General features: G+C 46.7%; 52 non-coding genes and 18 pseudogenes across 52 annotated transcripts; all 70 read left to right on the forward strand.

The window, feature by feature from the left end:
* The first annotated feature begins 115 nt into the window (after positions 1 to 115).
* On the forward strand, positions 116 to 224 carry LOC144412730 (5S ribosomal RNA; annotated as a pseudogene).
* Positions 225 to 305: 81 nt separating this feature from the next.
* Positions 306 to 424, forward strand: LOC144412446 (5S ribosomal RNA; annotated as a pseudogene).
* Positions 425 to 505: 81 nt separating this feature from the next.
* LOC144415945 (5S ribosomal RNA) lies at positions 506 to 624 on the forward strand. The gene has a single exon (XR_013471839.1). It is a non-coding gene; the product is annotated as a 5S ribosomal RNA (ribosomal RNA).
* Positions 625 to 705: 81 nt separating this feature from the next.
* LOC144415450 (5S ribosomal RNA) lies at positions 706 to 824 on the forward strand. The gene has a single exon (XR_013471342.1). It is a non-coding gene; the product is annotated as a 5S ribosomal RNA (ribosomal RNA).
* An 81-nt stretch (positions 825 to 905) lies between these two features.
* On the forward strand, positions 906 to 1,024 carry LOC144414711 (5S ribosomal RNA). The gene has a single exon (XR_013470600.1). It is a non-coding gene; the product is annotated as a 5S ribosomal RNA (ribosomal RNA).
* An 81-nt stretch (positions 1,025 to 1,105) lies between these two features.
* Positions 1,106 to 1,224, forward strand: LOC144416112 (5S ribosomal RNA). Its single transcript, XR_013472006.1, has one exon. It is a non-coding gene; the product is annotated as a 5S ribosomal RNA (ribosomal RNA).
* An 85-nt stretch (positions 1,225 to 1,309) lies between these two features.
* LOC144415231 (5S ribosomal RNA) lies at positions 1,310 to 1,428 on the forward strand. Its single transcript, XR_013471123.1, has one exon. It is a non-coding gene; the product is annotated as a 5S ribosomal RNA (ribosomal RNA).
* Positions 1,429 to 1,509: 81 nt separating this feature from the next.
* Positions 1,510 to 1,628, forward strand: LOC144417872 (5S ribosomal RNA). Its single transcript, XR_013473395.1, has one exon. It is a non-coding gene; the product is annotated as a 5S ribosomal RNA (ribosomal RNA).
* Positions 1,629 to 1,709: 81 nt separating this feature from the next.
* LOC144417883 (5S ribosomal RNA) lies at positions 1,710 to 1,828 on the forward strand. The gene has a single exon (XR_013473396.1). It is a non-coding gene; the product is annotated as a 5S ribosomal RNA (ribosomal RNA).
* Positions 1,829 to 1,909: 81 nt separating this feature from the next.
* On the forward strand, positions 1,910 to 2,028 carry LOC144417069 (5S ribosomal RNA). Its single transcript, XR_013472962.1, has one exon. It is a non-coding gene; the product is annotated as a 5S ribosomal RNA (ribosomal RNA).
* Positions 2,029 to 2,109: 81 nt separating this feature from the next.
* Positions 2,110 to 2,218, forward strand: LOC144412597 (5S ribosomal RNA; annotated as a pseudogene).
* Positions 2,219 to 2,299: 81 nt separating this feature from the next.
* Positions 2,300 to 2,418, forward strand: LOC144417894 (5S ribosomal RNA). The gene has a single exon (XR_013473397.1). It is a non-coding gene; the product is annotated as a 5S ribosomal RNA (ribosomal RNA).
* Positions 2,419 to 2,499: 81 nt separating this feature from the next.
* On the forward strand, positions 2,500 to 2,618 carry LOC144416752 (5S ribosomal RNA). Its single transcript, XR_013472645.1, has one exon. It is a non-coding gene; the product is annotated as a 5S ribosomal RNA (ribosomal RNA).
* An 81-nt stretch (positions 2,619 to 2,699) lies between these two features.
* Positions 2,700 to 2,818, forward strand: LOC144417905 (5S ribosomal RNA). The gene has a single exon (XR_013473398.1). It is a non-coding gene; the product is annotated as a 5S ribosomal RNA (ribosomal RNA).
* Positions 2,819 to 2,899: 81 nt separating this feature from the next.
* Positions 2,900 to 3,018, forward strand: LOC144417916 (5S ribosomal RNA). Its single transcript, XR_013473399.1, has one exon. It is a non-coding gene; the product is annotated as a 5S ribosomal RNA (ribosomal RNA).
* An 85-nt stretch (positions 3,019 to 3,103) lies between these two features.
* On the forward strand, positions 3,104 to 3,222 carry LOC144415772 (5S ribosomal RNA). The gene has a single exon (XR_013471665.1). It is a non-coding gene; the product is annotated as a 5S ribosomal RNA (ribosomal RNA).
* An 81-nt stretch (positions 3,223 to 3,303) lies between these two features.
* LOC144417329 (5S ribosomal RNA) lies at positions 3,304 to 3,422 on the forward strand. Its single transcript, XR_013473223.1, has one exon. It is a non-coding gene; the product is annotated as a 5S ribosomal RNA (ribosomal RNA).
* Positions 3,423 to 3,502: 80 nt separating this feature from the next.
* LOC144415056 (5S ribosomal RNA) lies at positions 3,503 to 3,621 on the forward strand. Its single transcript, XR_013470948.1, has one exon. It is a non-coding gene; the product is annotated as a 5S ribosomal RNA (ribosomal RNA).
* Positions 3,622 to 3,702: 81 nt separating this feature from the next.
* On the forward strand, positions 3,703 to 3,821 carry LOC144416723 (5S ribosomal RNA). Its single transcript, XR_013472616.1, has one exon. It is a non-coding gene; the product is annotated as a 5S ribosomal RNA (ribosomal RNA).
* An 81-nt stretch (positions 3,822 to 3,902) lies between these two features.
* LOC144412731 (5S ribosomal RNA) lies at positions 3,903 to 4,011 on the forward strand (annotated as a pseudogene).
* An 81-nt stretch (positions 4,012 to 4,092) lies between these two features.
* On the forward strand, positions 4,093 to 4,211 carry LOC144412798 (5S ribosomal RNA; annotated as a pseudogene).
* Positions 4,212 to 4,292: 81 nt separating this feature from the next.
* Positions 4,293 to 4,411, forward strand: LOC144415743 (5S ribosomal RNA). Its single transcript, XR_013471636.1, has one exon. It is a non-coding gene; the product is annotated as a 5S ribosomal RNA (ribosomal RNA).
* Positions 4,412 to 4,492: 81 nt separating this feature from the next.
* On the forward strand, positions 4,493 to 4,611 carry LOC144417819 (5S ribosomal RNA; annotated as a pseudogene).
* Positions 4,612 to 4,692: 81 nt separating this feature from the next.
* Positions 4,693 to 4,801, forward strand: LOC144412732 (5S ribosomal RNA; annotated as a pseudogene).
* Positions 4,802 to 4,882: 81 nt separating this feature from the next.
* LOC144412447 (5S ribosomal RNA) lies at positions 4,883 to 5,001 on the forward strand (annotated as a pseudogene).
* Positions 5,002 to 5,082: 81 nt separating this feature from the next.
* On the forward strand, positions 5,083 to 5,201 carry LOC144415946 (5S ribosomal RNA). Its single transcript, XR_013471840.1, has one exon. It is a non-coding gene; the product is annotated as a 5S ribosomal RNA (ribosomal RNA).
* Positions 5,202 to 5,282: 81 nt separating this feature from the next.
* Positions 5,283 to 5,401, forward strand: LOC144415451 (5S ribosomal RNA). Its single transcript, XR_013471343.1, has one exon. It is a non-coding gene; the product is annotated as a 5S ribosomal RNA (ribosomal RNA).
* An 81-nt stretch (positions 5,402 to 5,482) lies between these two features.
* Positions 5,483 to 5,601, forward strand: LOC144414712 (5S ribosomal RNA). Its single transcript, XR_013470601.1, has one exon. It is a non-coding gene; the product is annotated as a 5S ribosomal RNA (ribosomal RNA).
* Positions 5,602 to 5,682: 81 nt separating this feature from the next.
* LOC144416113 (5S ribosomal RNA) lies at positions 5,683 to 5,801 on the forward strand. Its single transcript, XR_013472007.1, has one exon. It is a non-coding gene; the product is annotated as a 5S ribosomal RNA (ribosomal RNA).
* Positions 5,802 to 5,886: 85 nt separating this feature from the next.
* LOC144415232 (5S ribosomal RNA) lies at positions 5,887 to 6,005 on the forward strand. The gene has a single exon (XR_013471124.1). It is a non-coding gene; the product is annotated as a 5S ribosomal RNA (ribosomal RNA).
* An 81-nt stretch (positions 6,006 to 6,086) lies between these two features.
* On the forward strand, positions 6,087 to 6,205 carry LOC144417928 (5S ribosomal RNA). The gene has a single exon (XR_013473401.1). It is a non-coding gene; the product is annotated as a 5S ribosomal RNA (ribosomal RNA).
* An 81-nt stretch (positions 6,206 to 6,286) lies between these two features.
* LOC144417939 (5S ribosomal RNA) lies at positions 6,287 to 6,405 on the forward strand. Its single transcript, XR_013473402.1, has one exon. It is a non-coding gene; the product is annotated as a 5S ribosomal RNA (ribosomal RNA).
* Positions 6,406 to 6,486: 81 nt separating this feature from the next.
* On the forward strand, positions 6,487 to 6,605 carry LOC144417070 (5S ribosomal RNA). The gene has a single exon (XR_013472963.1). It is a non-coding gene; the product is annotated as a 5S ribosomal RNA (ribosomal RNA).
* An 81-nt stretch (positions 6,606 to 6,686) lies between these two features.
* Positions 6,687 to 6,795, forward strand: LOC144412598 (5S ribosomal RNA; annotated as a pseudogene).
* An 81-nt stretch (positions 6,796 to 6,876) lies between these two features.
* On the forward strand, positions 6,877 to 6,995 carry LOC144412986 (5S ribosomal RNA; annotated as a pseudogene).
* Positions 6,996 to 7,076: 81 nt separating this feature from the next.
* LOC144416879 (5S ribosomal RNA) lies at positions 7,077 to 7,195 on the forward strand. Its single transcript, XR_013472772.1, has one exon. It is a non-coding gene; the product is annotated as a 5S ribosomal RNA (ribosomal RNA).
* Positions 7,196 to 7,276: 81 nt separating this feature from the next.
* LOC144412159 (5S ribosomal RNA) lies at positions 7,277 to 7,395 on the forward strand (annotated as a pseudogene).
* Positions 7,396 to 7,475: 80 nt separating this feature from the next.
* Positions 7,476 to 7,594, forward strand: LOC144414648 (5S ribosomal RNA). The gene has a single exon (XR_013470537.1). It is a non-coding gene; the product is annotated as a 5S ribosomal RNA (ribosomal RNA).
* Positions 7,595 to 7,675: 81 nt separating this feature from the next.
* LOC144414276 (5S ribosomal RNA) lies at positions 7,676 to 7,794 on the forward strand. The gene has a single exon (XR_013470165.1). It is a non-coding gene; the product is annotated as a 5S ribosomal RNA (ribosomal RNA).
* An 81-nt stretch (positions 7,795 to 7,875) lies between these two features.
* LOC144412599 (5S ribosomal RNA) lies at positions 7,876 to 7,984 on the forward strand (annotated as a pseudogene).
* Positions 7,985 to 8,065: 81 nt separating this feature from the next.
* LOC144412799 (5S ribosomal RNA) lies at positions 8,066 to 8,184 on the forward strand (annotated as a pseudogene).
* Positions 8,185 to 8,265: 81 nt separating this feature from the next.
* LOC144417230 (5S ribosomal RNA) lies at positions 8,266 to 8,384 on the forward strand. Its single transcript, XR_013473123.1, has one exon. It is a non-coding gene; the product is annotated as a 5S ribosomal RNA (ribosomal RNA).
* Positions 8,385 to 8,465: 81 nt separating this feature from the next.
* On the forward strand, positions 8,466 to 8,584 carry LOC144415452 (5S ribosomal RNA). Its single transcript, XR_013471344.1, has one exon. It is a non-coding gene; the product is annotated as a 5S ribosomal RNA (ribosomal RNA).
* An 81-nt stretch (positions 8,585 to 8,665) lies between these two features.
* Positions 8,666 to 8,784, forward strand: LOC144414832 (5S ribosomal RNA). Its single transcript, XR_013470722.1, has one exon. It is a non-coding gene; the product is annotated as a 5S ribosomal RNA (ribosomal RNA).
* Positions 8,785 to 8,865: 81 nt separating this feature from the next.
* LOC144417951 (5S ribosomal RNA) lies at positions 8,866 to 8,984 on the forward strand. Its single transcript, XR_013473403.1, has one exon. It is a non-coding gene; the product is annotated as a 5S ribosomal RNA (ribosomal RNA).
* An 81-nt stretch (positions 8,985 to 9,065) lies between these two features.
* LOC144414427 (5S ribosomal RNA) lies at positions 9,066 to 9,184 on the forward strand. The gene has a single exon (XR_013470317.1). It is a non-coding gene; the product is annotated as a 5S ribosomal RNA (ribosomal RNA).
* Positions 9,185 to 9,265: 81 nt separating this feature from the next.
* LOC144416222 (5S ribosomal RNA) lies at positions 9,266 to 9,384 on the forward strand. The gene has a single exon (XR_013472116.1). It is a non-coding gene; the product is annotated as a 5S ribosomal RNA (ribosomal RNA).
* An 81-nt stretch (positions 9,385 to 9,465) lies between these two features.
* On the forward strand, positions 9,466 to 9,584 carry LOC144414833 (5S ribosomal RNA). The gene has a single exon (XR_013470723.1). It is a non-coding gene; the product is annotated as a 5S ribosomal RNA (ribosomal RNA).
* Positions 9,585 to 9,665: 81 nt separating this feature from the next.
* Positions 9,666 to 9,784, forward strand: LOC144417962 (5S ribosomal RNA). Its single transcript, XR_013473404.1, has one exon. It is a non-coding gene; the product is annotated as a 5S ribosomal RNA (ribosomal RNA).
* An 81-nt stretch (positions 9,785 to 9,865) lies between these two features.
* LOC144414672 (5S ribosomal RNA) lies at positions 9,866 to 9,984 on the forward strand. The gene has a single exon (XR_013470562.1). It is a non-coding gene; the product is annotated as a 5S ribosomal RNA (ribosomal RNA).
* Positions 9,985 to 10,065: 81 nt separating this feature from the next.
* Positions 10,066 to 10,184, forward strand: LOC144416223 (5S ribosomal RNA). The gene has a single exon (XR_013472117.1). It is a non-coding gene; the product is annotated as a 5S ribosomal RNA (ribosomal RNA).
* An 82-nt stretch (positions 10,185 to 10,266) lies between these two features.
* Positions 10,267 to 10,385, forward strand: LOC144414518 (5S ribosomal RNA). The gene has a single exon (XR_013470408.1). It is a non-coding gene; the product is annotated as a 5S ribosomal RNA (ribosomal RNA).
* An 81-nt stretch (positions 10,386 to 10,466) lies between these two features.
* LOC144415365 (5S ribosomal RNA) lies at positions 10,467 to 10,585 on the forward strand. Its single transcript, XR_013471257.1, has one exon. It is a non-coding gene; the product is annotated as a 5S ribosomal RNA (ribosomal RNA).
* An 81-nt stretch (positions 10,586 to 10,666) lies between these two features.
* LOC144417973 (5S ribosomal RNA) lies at positions 10,667 to 10,785 on the forward strand. The gene has a single exon (XR_013473405.1). It is a non-coding gene; the product is annotated as a 5S ribosomal RNA (ribosomal RNA).
* An 81-nt stretch (positions 10,786 to 10,866) lies between these two features.
* Positions 10,867 to 10,985, forward strand: LOC144416793 (5S ribosomal RNA). The gene has a single exon (XR_013472686.1). It is a non-coding gene; the product is annotated as a 5S ribosomal RNA (ribosomal RNA).
* Positions 10,986 to 11,066: 81 nt separating this feature from the next.
* LOC144413088 (5S ribosomal RNA) lies at positions 11,067 to 11,185 on the forward strand (annotated as a pseudogene).
* Positions 11,186 to 11,257: 72 nt separating this feature from the next.
* LOC144414287 (5S ribosomal RNA) lies at positions 11,258 to 11,376 on the forward strand. Its single transcript, XR_013470176.1, has one exon. It is a non-coding gene; the product is annotated as a 5S ribosomal RNA (ribosomal RNA).
* An 81-nt stretch (positions 11,377 to 11,457) lies between these two features.
* On the forward strand, positions 11,458 to 11,566 carry LOC144411917 (5S ribosomal RNA; annotated as a pseudogene).
* An 81-nt stretch (positions 11,567 to 11,647) lies between these two features.
* LOC144412028 (5S ribosomal RNA) lies at positions 11,648 to 11,766 on the forward strand (annotated as a pseudogene).
* An 81-nt stretch (positions 11,767 to 11,847) lies between these two features.
* Positions 11,848 to 11,966, forward strand: LOC144417984 (5S ribosomal RNA). Its single transcript, XR_013473406.1, has one exon. It is a non-coding gene; the product is annotated as a 5S ribosomal RNA (ribosomal RNA).
* Positions 11,967 to 12,047: 81 nt separating this feature from the next.
* Positions 12,048 to 12,166, forward strand: LOC144417996 (5S ribosomal RNA). Its single transcript, XR_013473408.1, has one exon. It is a non-coding gene; the product is annotated as a 5S ribosomal RNA (ribosomal RNA).
* Positions 12,167 to 12,247: 81 nt separating this feature from the next.
* Positions 12,248 to 12,366, forward strand: LOC144418007 (5S ribosomal RNA). Its single transcript, XR_013473409.1, has one exon. It is a non-coding gene; the product is annotated as a 5S ribosomal RNA (ribosomal RNA).
* Positions 12,367 to 12,447: 81 nt separating this feature from the next.
* On the forward strand, positions 12,448 to 12,566 carry LOC144418147 (5S ribosomal RNA). The gene has a single exon (XR_013473424.1). It is a non-coding gene; the product is annotated as a 5S ribosomal RNA (ribosomal RNA).
* Positions 12,567 to 12,647: 81 nt separating this feature from the next.
* On the forward strand, positions 12,648 to 12,766 carry LOC144418018 (5S ribosomal RNA). The gene has a single exon (XR_013473410.1). It is a non-coding gene; the product is annotated as a 5S ribosomal RNA (ribosomal RNA).
* Positions 12,767 to 12,847: 81 nt separating this feature from the next.
* On the forward strand, positions 12,848 to 12,966 carry LOC144418260 (5S ribosomal RNA). Its single transcript, XR_013473437.1, has one exon. It is a non-coding gene; the product is annotated as a 5S ribosomal RNA (ribosomal RNA).
* Positions 12,967 to 13,047: 81 nt separating this feature from the next.
* On the forward strand, positions 13,048 to 13,156 carry LOC144411918 (5S ribosomal RNA; annotated as a pseudogene).
* An 81-nt stretch (positions 13,157 to 13,237) lies between these two features.
* LOC144412029 (5S ribosomal RNA) lies at positions 13,238 to 13,356 on the forward strand (annotated as a pseudogene).
* An 81-nt stretch (positions 13,357 to 13,437) lies between these two features.
* LOC144418029 (5S ribosomal RNA) lies at positions 13,438 to 13,556 on the forward strand. The gene has a single exon (XR_013473411.1). It is a non-coding gene; the product is annotated as a 5S ribosomal RNA (ribosomal RNA).
* An 81-nt stretch (positions 13,557 to 13,637) lies between these two features.
* Positions 13,638 to 13,756, forward strand: LOC144418041 (5S ribosomal RNA). Its single transcript, XR_013473413.1, has one exon. It is a non-coding gene; the product is annotated as a 5S ribosomal RNA (ribosomal RNA).
* An 81-nt stretch (positions 13,757 to 13,837) lies between these two features.
* LOC144418052 (5S ribosomal RNA) lies at positions 13,838 to 13,956 on the forward strand. The gene has a single exon (XR_013473414.1). It is a non-coding gene; the product is annotated as a 5S ribosomal RNA (ribosomal RNA).
* The last annotated feature ends 17 nt before the right edge of the window (positions 13,957 to 13,973 follow it).

A 13,973-nucleotide genomic window follows, 5' to 3' on the forward strand; every position in this document is an offset into this window, starting at 1 on the left:
GGTGACATGCTGGGAATACCGAGTGTCGTAGGCTTTTCGTCGCCGTTTCATTCGATTTTGCTCTGTTTTCAAACAACTGCGAAATACAAATAGCCGAATAGACTACTACTTTATCGCCCACAACCATACCACGTTGAATGCACTCGATCTCGGAAGTTAAGCAATGTCGGGCTCGGTTAGTACTTGCATGGGTGACCGGCTGGGAATACCAAGTGTCGTAGGCTTTTTGTCGCCGTTTCATTCGATTTTGCTCTGTTTTCCAACAACTGCGAAATACAAATAGCCGAATAGACTACTACTTTATCGCCTACAACCATACCACGTTGAATGCACCCGTTATCTTTCGATCTTGGAAGTTAAGCAATGTCAGGCTCGGTTAGTACTTGCATGGGTGACCGCCTGGGAATACCGAGTGTCGTAGGCTTTTCGTCGCCGTTTCATTCGATTTTGCTCTGTTTTCCAACAACTGCGAAATACAAATAGCCGAATAGACTACTGCTTTATCGCCTACAACCATACCACGTTGAATGCACCCGATCTCGTTCGATCTCGGAAGTTAAGCAATGTCGGGCTCGGTTAGTACTTGCATGGGTGACCGGCTGGGAATACCGAGTGTCGTAGCCTTTTCGTCGCCGTTTCATTCGATTTTGCTCTGTTTTCCAACAACTGCGAAATACAAATAGCCGAATAGACTACTACTTTATCGCCTACAACCATACCACGTCGAATGCACCCGATCTCGTTCGATCTCGGAAGTTAAGCAATGTCGGGCTCGGTTAGTACTTGCATGGGTGACCGGCTGGGAATACCGAGTGTCGTAGGCTTTTCGTCGCCGCTTCATTCGATTTTGCTCTGTTTTTCAACAACTGCAAAATACAAATAGCCGAATAGACTACTACTTTATCGCTTACAACCATACCACGTTGAATGCACCCGATCTCGTTCGATCTCGGAAGTTAAGCAATGTCGGGCTCGGTTAGTACTTGCATGGGTGACCGGCTGGGAATACCGAGTGTCGTAGGCTTTTCGTCGCCGTTTCATTCGATTTTGCTCTGTTTTCCAACAACTGCGAAATACAAATAGCCGAATAGACTACTACTTTATTGCCTACAACCATACCACGTTGAATGCACCCGATCTCGTTCGATCTCGGAAGTTAAGCAAAGTCGGGCTCGGTTAGTACTTGCATGGTTGACCGGCTGGGAATACCGAGTGTCGTAGGCTTTTTTTTCGTCGCCGTTCCATTCGTTTTTTCTCTGTTTTTTGACAACTGCAAAATACAAATAGCAGAACAGACTACTACTTTATCGACTACAACCATACCACGTTGAATGCACCCGATCTCGTTCGATCTCGGAAGTTAAGCAATGTCGGGCTCGGTTAGTACTTGCATGGGTGACCGGCTGGGAATACCGAGTGTCGTAGGCTTTTCGTCGCCGCTTCATTCGATTTTGCTCTGTTTTCCAACAACTGCAAAATACAAATAGCCGAATAGACTACTACTTTATCGCCTACAACCATACCACGTTGAATGCACCCGATCTCGTTCGATCTCGGAAGTTAAGCAATGTCGGGCTCGGTTAGTACTTGCATGGGTGACCGGCTGGGAATACCGAGTGTCGTAGGCTTTTCGTCGCCGTTTCATTCGATTTTGCTCTGTTTCCCAACAACTGCGAAATACAAATAGCCGAATAGACTACTACTTTATCGCCTACAACCATACCACGTTGAATGCACCCGATCTCGTTCGATCTCGGAAGTTAAGCAATGTCGGGCTCGGTTAGTACTTGCATGGGTGACCGGCTGGGAATACCGAGTGTCGTAGGCTTTTCGTCGCCGTTTCATTCGATTTTGCTCTGTTTTCCAACAACTGTGAAATACAAATAGCCGAATAGACTACTACTTTATCGCCTACAACCATACCACGTTGAATGCACCCGATCTCGTTTGATCTCGAAAGTTAAGCAATGTCGGGCTCAGTTAGTACTTGCATGGGTGACCTGCTGGGAATACCGAGTGTCGTAGGCTTTTCGTCGCCGTTTCATTCGATTTTGCTCTGTTTTCCAACAACTGCGAAATACAAATAGCCGAATAGACTACTACTTTATCGCTTACAACCATACCACGTTGAATGCACTCGATCTCGGAAGTTAAGCAATGTCGGGCTCGGTTAGTACTTGCATGGGTGACCGGCTGGGAATACCGAGTGTCGTAGGCTTTTTGTCGCCGTTTCATTCAATTTTGCTCTGTTTTCCAACAACTGCGAAATACAAATAGCCGAATAGACTACTACTTTATCGCCTACAACCATACCACGTTGAATGCACCCGATCTCGTTCGATCTCGGAAGTTAAGCAATGTCGGGCTCGGTTAGTACTTGCATGGGTGACCGGCTGGGAATACCGAGTGTCGTAGGCTTTTCGTCGCCGTTTCATTCGATTTTGCTCTGTTTTCCAACAACTGCGAAATACAAATAGCCGAATAGACTACTACTTTATCGCCTACAACCATACCACGTCGAATGCACCCGATCTCGTTCGGTCTCGGAAGTTAAGCAATGTCGGGCTCGGTTAGTACTTGCATGGGTGACCGGCTGGGAATACCGAGTGTCGTAGGCTTTTCGTCGCCGCTTCATTCGATTTTGCTCTGTTTTCCAACAACTGCAAAATACAAATAGCCGAATAGACTACTACTTTATCGCCTACAACCATACCACGTTGAATGCACCCGATCTCGTTCGATCTCGGAAGTTAAGCAATGTCGGGCTCGGTTAGTACTTGCATGGGTGACCGGCTGGGAATACCGAGTGTCGTAGGCTTTTCGTCGCCGTTTCATTCGATTTTGCTCTGTTTTCCAACAACTGCGAAATACAAATAGCCGAATAGACTACTACTTTATTGCCTACAACCATACCACGTTGAATGCACCCGATCTCGTTCGATCTCGGAAGTTAAGCAATGTCGGGCTCGGTTAGTACTTGCATGGGTGACCGGCTGGGAATACCGAGTGTCGTAGGCTTTTTTTTCGTCGCCGTTCCATTCGTTTTTTCTCTGTTTTCTAACAACTGCAAAATACAAATAGCAGAACAGACTACTACTTTATCGACTACTACCATACCACGTTGAATGCACCCGATCTCGTTCGATCTCGGAAGTTAAGCAATGTCGGGCTCGGTTAGTACTTGCATGGGTGACCGGCTGGGAATACCGAGTGTCGTAGGCTTTTCGTCGCCGCTTCATTCGATTTTGCTCTGTTTTCCAACAACTGCAAAATACAAATAGCCGAATAGACTACTACTTTATCGCCTACAACCATACCACGTTGAATGCACCCGATCTCGTTCGATCTCGGAAGTTAAGCAATGTCGGGCTCGGTTAGTACTTGCATGGGTGACCGGCTGGGAATACCGAGTGTCGTGGCTTTTCGTCGCCGTTTCATTCGATTTTGCTCTGTTTTCCAACAACTGCGAAATACAAATAGCCGAATAGACTACTACTTTATCGCCTACAACCATACCACGTTGAATGCATCCGATCTCGTTCGATCTCGGAAGTTAAGCAATGTAGGGCTCGGTTAGTACTTGCATGGGTGACCGGCTGGGAATACCGAGTGTCGTAGGCTCTTCGTCGCCGTTTCATTCGATTTTGCTCTGTTTTCCAACAACTGCGAAATACAAATAGCCGAATAGACTACTACTTTATCGCCTACAACCATACCACGTTGAATGCACCCGATCTCGTTCGATCTCGGAAGTTAAGCAATGTCGGGCTCGGTTAGTACTTGCATGGGTGACATGCTGGGAATACCGAGTGTCGTAGGCTTTTCGTCGCCGTTTCATTCGATTTTGCTCTGTTTTCCAACAACTGCGAAATACAAATAGCCGAATAGACTACTACTTTATCGCCCACAACCATACCACGTTGAATGCACTCGATCTCGGAAGTTAAGCAATGTCGGGCTCGGTTAGTACTTGCATGGGTGACCGGCTGGGAATACCAAGTGTCGTAGGCTTTTTGTCGCCGTTTCATTCGATTTTGCTCTGTTTTCCAACAACTGCGAAATACAAATAGCCGAATAGACTACTACTTTATCGCCTACAACCATACCACGTTGAATGCACCCGTTATCTTTCGATCTTGGAAGTTAAGCAATGTCAGGCTCGGTTAGTACTTGCATGGGTGACCGGCTGGGAATACCGAGTGTCGTAGGCTTTTCGTCGCCGTTTCATTCGATTTTGCTCTGTTTTCCAACAACTGCGAAATACAAATAGCCGAATAGACTACTACTTTATCGCCTACAACCATACCACTTTGAATGCATCCGATCTCGTTCGATCTCGGAAGTTAAGCAATGTCGGGCTCGGTTAGTACTTGCATGGGTGACCGGCTGGGAATACCGAGTGTCGTAGGCTCTTCGTCGCCGTTTCATTCGATTTTGCTCTGTTTTCCAACAACTGCGAAATACAAATAGCCGAATAGACTACTACTTTATCGCCTACAACCATACCACGTTGAATGCACCCGATCTCGTTCAATCTCGGAAGTTAAGCAATGTCGGGCTCGGTTAGTACTTGCATGGGTGACATGCTGGGAATACCGAGTGTCGTAGGCTTTTCGTCGCCGTTTCATTCGATTTTGCTCTGTTTTCAAACAACTGCGAAATACAAATAGCCGAATAGACTACTACTTTATCGCCCACAACCATACCACGTTGAATGCACTCGATCTCGGAAGTTAAGCAATGTCGGGCTCGGTTAGTACTTGCATGGGTGACCGGCTGGGAATACCAAGTGTCGTAGGCTTTTTGTCGCCGTTTCATTCGATTTTGCTCTGTTTTCCAACAACTGCGAAATACAAATAGCCGAATAGACTACTACTTTATCGCCTACAACCATACCACGTTGAATGCACCCGTTATCTTTCGATCTTGGAAGTTAAGCAATGTCAGGCTCGGTTAGTACTTGCATGGGTGACCGCCTGGGAATACCGAGTGTCGTAGGCTTTTCGTCGCCGTTTCATTCGATTTTGCTCTGTTTTCCAACAACTGCGAAATACAAATAGCCGAATAGACTACTGCTTTATCGCCTACAACCATACCACGTTGAATGCACCCGATCTCGTTCGATCTCGGAAGTTAAGCAATGTCGGGCTCGGTTAGTACTTGCATGGGTGACCGGCTGGGAATACCGAGTGTCGTAGCCTTTTCGTCGCCGTTTCATTCGATTTTGCTCTGTTTTCCAACAACTGCGAAATACAAATAGCCGAATAGACTACTACTTTATCGCCTACAACCATACCACGTCGAATGCACCCGATCTCGTTCGATCTCGGAAGTTAAGCAATGTCGGGCTCGGTTAGTACTTGCATGGGTGACCGGCTGGGAATACCGAGTGTCGTAGGCTTTTCGTCGCCGCTTCATTCGATTTTGCTCTGTTTTTCAACAACTGCAAAATACAAATAGCCGAATAGACTACTACTTTATCGCTTACAACCATACCACGTTGAATGCACCCGATCTCGTTCGATCTCGGAAGTTAAGCAATGTCGGGCTCGGTTAGTACTTGCATGGGTGACCGGCTGGGAATACCGAGTGTCGTAGGCTTTTCGTCGCCGTTTCATTCGATTTTGCTCTGTTTTCCAACAACTGCGAAATAAAAATAGCCGAATAGACTACTACTTTATTGCCTACAACCATACCACGTTGAATGCACCCGATCTCGTTCGATCTCGGAAGTTAAGCAAAGTCGGGCTCGGTTAGTACTTGCATGGTTGACCGGCTGGGAATACCGAGTGTCGTAGGCTTTTTTTTCGTCGCCGTTCCATTCGTTTTTTCTCTGTTTTTTGACAACTGCAAAATACAAATAGCAGAACAGACTACTACTTTATCGACTACAACCATACCACGTTGAATGCACCCGATCTCGTTCGATCTCGGAAGTTAAGCAATGTCGGGCTCGGTTAGTACTTGCATGGGTGACCGGCTGGGAATACCGAGTGTCGTAGGCTTTTCGTCGCCGCTTCATTCGATTTTGCTCTGTTTTCCAACAACTGCAAAATACAAATAGCCGAATAGACTACTACTTTATCGCCTACAACCATACCACGTTGAATGCACCCGATCTCGTTCGATCTCGGAAGTTAAGCAATGTCGGGCTCGGTTAGTACTTGCATGGGTGACCGGCTGGGAATACCGAGTGTCGTAGGCTTTTCGTCGCCGTTTCATTCGATTTTGCTCTGTTTCCCAACAACTGCGAAATACAAATAGCCGAATAGACTACTACTTTATCGCCTACAACCATACCACGTTGAATGCACCCGATCTCGTTCGATCTCGGAAGTTAAGCAATGTCGGGCTCGGTTAGTACTTGCATGGGTGACCGGCTGGGAATACCGAGTGTCGTAGGCTTTTCGTCGCCGTTTCATTCGATTTTGCTCTGTTTTCCAACAACTGTGAAATACAAATAGCCGAATAGACTACTACTTTATCGCCTACAACCATACCACGTTGAATGCACCCGATCTCGTTTGATCTCGAAAGTTAAGCAATGTCGGGCTCAGTTAGTACTTGCATGGGTGACCTGCTGGGAATACCGAGTGTCGTAGGCTTTTCGTCGCCGTTTCATTCGATTTTGCTCTGTTTTCCAACAACTGCGAAATACAAATAGCCGAATAGACTACTACTTTATCGCTTACAACCATACCACGTTGAATGCACTCGATCTCGGAAGTTAAGCAATGTCGGGCTCGGTTAGTACTTGCATGGGTGACCGGCTGGGAATACCGAGTGTCGTAGGCTTTTTGTCGCCGTTTCATTCAATTTTGCTCTGTTTTCCAACAACTGCGAAATACAAATAGCCGAATAGACTACTACTTTATCGCCTACAACCATACCACGTTGAATGCACCCGTTATCTTTCGATCTTGGAAGTTAAGCAATGTCAGGCTCGGTTAGTACTTGCATGGGTGACCGGCTGGGAATACCGAGTGTCGTTGGCTTTTCGTCGCCGTTTCATTCGATTTTGCTCTGTTTTCCAACAACTGCGAAATACAAATAGCCGAATAGACTACTACTTTATCGCCTACAATCATACCACGTTGAATGCACCCGATCTCGTTCGATCTCGGAAGTTAAGCAATGTCGGGATTGGTTAGTACTTGCATGGGTGACCGGCTGGGAATACCGAGTGTCGTAGGCTTTTCGTCGCCGTTTCATTCGATTTTGCTCTGTTTTCCAACAACTGCAAAATACAAATAGCCGAATAGACTACTACTTTATCGCCTACAACCATACCACGTTGAATGCACCCGATCTCGTTCGATCTCTGAAGTTAAGCAATGTCGGGCTCGGTTAGTACTTGCATGGGTGACCGGCTGGGAATACCGAGTGTCGTGTCTTTTCGTCGCCGTTTCATTCGATTTTGCTCTGTTTTCCAACAACTGCGAAATACAAATAGCCGAATAGACTACTACTTTATCGTCTACAACCATACCACGTTGAATGCACCCGATCTCGTTCGATCTCGGAAGTTAAGCAATGTCGGGCTCGGTTAGTACTTGCATGGGTGACCGGCTGGGAATACCGAGTGTCGTAGGCTTTTCGTCGCCGTTTCATTCGATTTTGCTCTGTTTTCCAACAACTGTGAAATACAAATAGCCGAATAGACTACTACTTTATCGCCTACAACCATACCACGTTGAATGCACCCGATCTCGTTCGATCTCGGAAGTTAAGCAATGTCGGGCTCGGTTAGTACTTGCATGGGTGACCTGCTGGGAATACCGAGTGTCGTAGGCTTTTCGTCGCCGTTTCATTCGATTTTGCTCTGTTTTCCAACAACTGCGAAATACAAATAGCCGAATAGACTACTACTTTATCGCTTACAACCATACCACGTTGAATGCACTCGATCTCGGAAGTTAAGCAATGTCGGGCTCGGTTAGTACTTGCATGGGTGACCGGCTGGGAATACCGAGTGTCGTAGGCTTTTTGTCGCCGTTTCATTCGATTTTGCTCTGTTTTCCAACAACTGCGAAATACAAATAGCCGAATAGACTACTACTTTATCGCCTACAACCATACCACGTTGAATGCACCCGTTATCTTTCGATCTTGGAAGTTAAGCAATGTCAGGCTCGGTTAGTACTTGCATGGGTGACCGGCTGGGAATACCGAGTGTCGTAGGCTTTTCGTCGCCGTTTCATTCGATTTTGCTCTGTTTTCCAACAACTGCGAAATACAAATAGCCGAATAGACTACTACTTTATCGCCTACAACCATACCACGTTGAATGCACCCGATCTCGTTATATCTCGGAAGTTAAGCAATGTCGGGCTCGGTTAGTACTTGCATGGGTGACCGGCTGGGAATACCGAGTGTCGTAGGCTTTTCGTCTCCGTTTCATTCGATTTTGCTCTGTTTTCCAAAAACTGCGAAATACAAATAGCCGAATAGACTACTACTTTATTGCCTACAACCATACCACGTCGAATGCACCCGATCTCGTTCGATCTCGGAAGTTAAGCAATGTCGGGCTCGGTTAGTACTTGCATGGGTGACCGGCTGGGAATACCGAGTGTCGTAGGCTTTTCGTCGCCGCTTCATTCGATTTTGCTCTGTTTTCCAACAACTGCAAAATACAAATAGCCGAATAGACTACTACTTTATTGCCTACAACCATACCACGTCGAATGCACCCGATCTCGTTCGATCTCGGAAGTTAAGCAATGTCGGGCTAGGTTAGTACTTGCATGGGTGACCGGCTGGGAATACCGAGTGTCGTAGGCTTTTCGTCGCCGTTTCATTCGATTTTGCTCTGTTTTCCAAAAACTGCGAAATACAAATAGCCGAATAGACTACTACTTTATCGCCTACAACCATACCACGTTGAATGCACCCGATCTCGTTCGATCTCGGAAGTTAAGCAATGTCGGGCTCGGTTAGTACTTGCATGGGTGACCGGCTGGGAATACCGAGTGTCGTAGGCTTTTCGTCGCCGTTTCATTCGATTTTGCTCTGTTTTCCAACAACTGCGAAATACAAATAGCCGAATAGACTACCACTTTATTGCCTACAACCATACCACGTTGAATGCACCCGATCTCGTTCGATCTCGGAAGTTAAGCAAAGTCGGGCTCGGTTAGTACTTGAATGGGTGACCGGCTGGGAATACCGAGTGTCGTAGGCTTTTCGTCGCCGTTTCATTCGATTTTGCTCTGTTTTCCAAAAACTGCGAAATACAAATAGCCGAATAGACTACTACTTTATCGCCTACAACCATACCACGTTGAATGCACCCGATCTCGTTCGATCTCGGAAGTTAAGCAATGTCGGGCTCGGTTAGTAATTGCATGGGTGACCGGCTGGGAATACCGAGTGTCGTAGGCTTTTCGTCGCCGTTCCATTCGTTTTTTCTCTGTTTTCTAACAACTGCAAAATACAAATAGCCGAATAGACTACTACTTTATTGCCTACAACCATACCACGTCGAATGCACCCGATCTCGTTCGATCTCGGAAGTTAAGCAATGTCGGGCTAGGTTAGTACTTGCATGGGTGACCGGCTGGGAATACCGAGTGTCGTAGGCTTTTCGTCGCCGTTTCATTCGATTTTGCTCTGTTTTCCAAAAACTGCGAAATACAAATAGCCGAATAGACTACTACTTTATCGCCTACAACCATACCACGTTGAATGCACCCGATCTCGTTCGATCTCGGAAGTTAAGCAATGTCGGGCTCGGTTAGTACTTGCATGGGTGACCGGCTGGGAATACCGAGTGTCGTAGGCTTTTCGTCGCCGTTTCATTCGATTTTGCTCTGTTTTCCAACAACTGCGAAATACAAATAGCCGAATAGACTACCACTTTATTGCCTACAACCATACCACGTTGAATGCACCCGATCTCGTTCGATCTCGGAAGTTAAGCAAAGTCGGGCTCGGTTAGTACTTGCATGGGTGACCGGCTGGGAATACCGAGTGTCGTAGGCTTTTCGTCGCCGTTTCATTCGATTTTGCTCTGTTTTCCAAAAACTGCGAAATACAAATAGCCGAATAGACTACTACTTTATCGCCTACAACCATACCACGTTGAATGCACCCGATCTCGTTCGATCTCGGAAGTTAAGCAATGTCGGGCTCGGTTAGTAATTGCATGGGTGACCGGCTGGGAATACCGAGTGTCGTAGGCTTTTCGTCGCCGTTCCATTCGTTTTTTCTCTGTTTTCTAACAACTGCAAAATACAAATAGCAGAACAGACTACTACTTTTATCGTCTACAACCATACCACGTTGAATGCACCCGATCTCGTTCGATCTCGGAAGTTAAGCAATGTCGGGCTTGGTTAGTACTTGCATGGGTGACCGGCTGGGAATACCGAGTGTCGTAGGCTTTTCGTCGCCGCTTCATTCGATTTTGCTCTGTTTTCCAACAACTGCAAAATACAAATAGCCGAATAGACTACTACTTTATCGCCTACAACCATACCACGTTGAATGCACCCGATCTCGTTCGATCTCGGAAGTTAAGCAATGTCGGGCTCGGTTAGTACTTGCATGGGTGATCGGCTGGGAATACCGAGTGTCGTAGGCTTTTCCTCGCCGTTTCATTCGATTTTGCTCTGTTTTCCAACAACTGCGAAATACAAATAGCCGAATAGACTACTACTTTATCGCCTACAACCATACCACGTTGAATGCACCCGATCTCGTTCGATCTCGGAAGTTAAGCAATGTCGGGCTCGGTTAGTACTTGCATGGGTGACCGGCTGGGAATACCGAGTGTCGTAGGCTTTTCGTCGCCGTTTCATTCGATTTTGCTCTGTTTTCCAACAACTGCGAAATACAAATAGCCGAATAGACTACTACTTTATCGCCTACAACCATACCACGTTGAATGCACCCGATCTCGTTCGATCTCGGAAGTTAAGCAATGTCGGGCTCGGTTAGTACTTGCATTGGTGACCGGCTGGGAATACCGAGTGTCGTAGGCTTTTTGTCGCCGTTTCACTCGATTTTGCTCTGTTTTCCAACAACTGCGAAATAGAAATAGCCGAATACACTACTACTTTATCGCCTACAACCATACCACGTTGAATGCACCCGTTATCGTTCGATCTCGGAAGTTAAGCAATGTCGGGCTCGGTTAGTACTTGCATGGGTGACCGGCTGGGAATACCGAATGTCGTGTCGCCGTTTCATTCGATTTTGCTCTGTTTTCCAACAACTGCGAAATACAAATAGCCGAATAGACTACTACTTTATCGCCTACAACCATACCACGTTGAATGCACCCGATCTCGTTCGATCTCGGAAGTTAAGCAATGTCGGGCTCGGTTAGTACTTGCATGGGTGACCTGCTGGGAATACCGAGTGTCGTAGGCTTTTCGTCGCCGTTTCATTCGATTTTGCTCTGTTTTTCAACAACTGCGAAATACAAATAGCCGAATAGACTACTACTTTATCGCCTACAACCATACCACGTTGAATGCACTCGATCTCGGAAGCTAAGCAATGTCGGGCTCGGTTAGTACTTGCATGGGTGACCGGCTGGGAATACCGAGTGTTGTAGGCTTTTTGTCGCCGTTTCATTCGATTTTGCTCTGTTTTCCAACAACTGCGAAATACAAATAGCCGAATAGACTACTACTTTATCGCCTACAACCATACCACGTTGAATGCACCCGTTATCGTTCGATCTCGGAAGTTAAGCAATGTCAGGCTCGGTTAGTACTTGCATGGGTGACCGGCTGGGAATACCGAGTGTCGTAGGCTTTTCGTCGCCGCTTCATTCGATTTTGCTCTGTTTTCCAACAACTGCGAAATACAAATAGCCGAATAGACTACTACTTTGTCGCCTACAACCATACCACGTTGAATGCACCCGATCTCGTTCGATCTCGGAAGTTAAGCAATGTCGGGCTCGGTTAGTACTTGCATGGGTGACCGGCTGGGAATACCGAGTGTCGTAGGCTTTTCGTCGCCGTTTCATTCGATTTTGCTCTGTTTTCCAACAACTGCGAAATACAAATAGCCGAATAGACTACTACTTTATTGCCTACAACCATACCACGTTGAATGCACCCGATCTCGTTCGATCTCGGAAGTTAAGCAATGTCGGGCTCGGTTAGTACTTGCATGGGTGACCGGCTGGGAATACCGAGTGTCGTAGGCTTTTCGTCGCCGCTTCATTCGATTTTGCTCTGTTTTCCAACAACTGCAAAATACAAATAGCCGAATAGACTACTACTTTATCGCCTACAACCATACCACGTTGAATGCACCCGATCTCGTTCGATCTCGGAAGTTAAGCAATGTCGGGCTCGGTTAGTACTTGCATGGGTGACCGGCTGGGAATACCGAGTGTCGTAGGCTTTTCGTCGCCGTTTCATTCGATTTTGCTCTGTTTTCCAACAACTGCGAAATACAAATAGCCGAATAGACTACTACTTTATTGCCTACAACCATACCACATTGAATGCACCCGATCTCGTTCGATCTCGGAAGTTAAGCAATGTCGGGCTCGGTTAGTACTTGCATGGGTGACCGGCTGGGAATACCGAGTGTCGTAGGCTTTTCGTCGCCGTTTCATTCGATTTTGCTCTGTTTTCCAACAACTGCAAAATACAAATAGCCGAATAGACTACTACTTTATCGCCTACAACCATACCACGTTGAATGCACCCGATCTCGTTCGATCTCGGAAGTTAAGCAATGTCGGGCTCGGTTAGTACTTGCATGGGTGACCGGCTGGGAATACCGAGTGTCGTAGGCTTTTCGTCGCCGTTTCATTCGATTTTGCTCTGTTTTCCAACAACTGCGAAATACAAATAGCCGAATAGACTACTACTTTATTGCCTACAACCATACCACATTGAATGCACCCGATCTCGTTCGATCTCGGAAGTTAAGCAATGTCGGGCTCGGTTAGTACTTGCATGGGTGACCGGCTGGGAATACCGAGTGTCGTAGGCTTTTCGTCGCCGTTTCATTCGATTTTGCTCTGTTTTTCAACAACTGCGAAATACAAATAGCCGAATAGACTACTACTTTATCGCCTACAACCATACCACGTTGAATGCACTCGATCTCGGAAGCTAAGCAATGTCGGGCTCGGTTAGTACTTGCATGGGTGACCGGCTGGGAATACCGAGTGTTGTAGGCTTTTTGTCGCCGTTTCATTCGATTTTGCTCTGTTTTCCAACAACTGCGAAATACAAATAGCCGAATAGACTACTACTTTATCGCCTACAACCATACCACGTTGAATGCACCCGTTATCGTTCGATCTCGGAAGTTAAGCAATGTCAGGCTCGGTTAGTACTTGCATGGGTGACCGGCTGGGAATACCGAGTGTCGTAGGCTTTTCGTCGCCGCTTCATTCGATTTTGCTCTGTTTTCCAACAACTGCGAAATACAAATAGCCGAATAGACTACTACTTTGTCGCCTACAACCATACCACGTTGAATGCACCCGATCTCGTTCGATCTCGGAAGTTAAGCAATGTCGGGCTCGGTTAGTACTTGCATGGGTGACCGGCTGGGAATACCGAGTGTCGTAGGCTTTTCGTCGCCGTTTCATTCGATTTTGCTCTGTTTTCCAACAACTGCGAAATACAAATAGCCGAATAGACTACTACTTTATTGCCTACAACCATACCACGTTGAATGCACCCGATCTCGTTCGATCTCGGAAGTTAAGCAATGTCGGGCTCGGTTAGTACTTGCATGGGTGACCGGCTGGGAATACCGAGTGTCGTAGGCTTTTCGTCGCCGCTTCATTCGATTTTGCTCTGTTTTCCAACAACTGCAAAATACAAATAGCCGAATAGACTACTACTTTATCGCCTACAACCATACCACGTTGAATGCACCCGATCTCGTTCGATCTCGGAAGTTAAGCAATGTCGGGCTCGGTTAGTACTTGCATGGGTGACCGGCTGGGAATACCGAGTGTCGTAGGCTTTTCGTCGCCGTTTCAT

Source organism: Styela clava, chromosome 15, assembly GCF_964204865.1.
Source record: "Styela clava chromosome 15, kaStyClav1.hap1.2, whole genome shotgun sequence".
NCBI lineage: Eukaryota > Metazoa > Chordata > Ascidiacea > Stolidobranchia > Styelidae > Styela > Styela clava.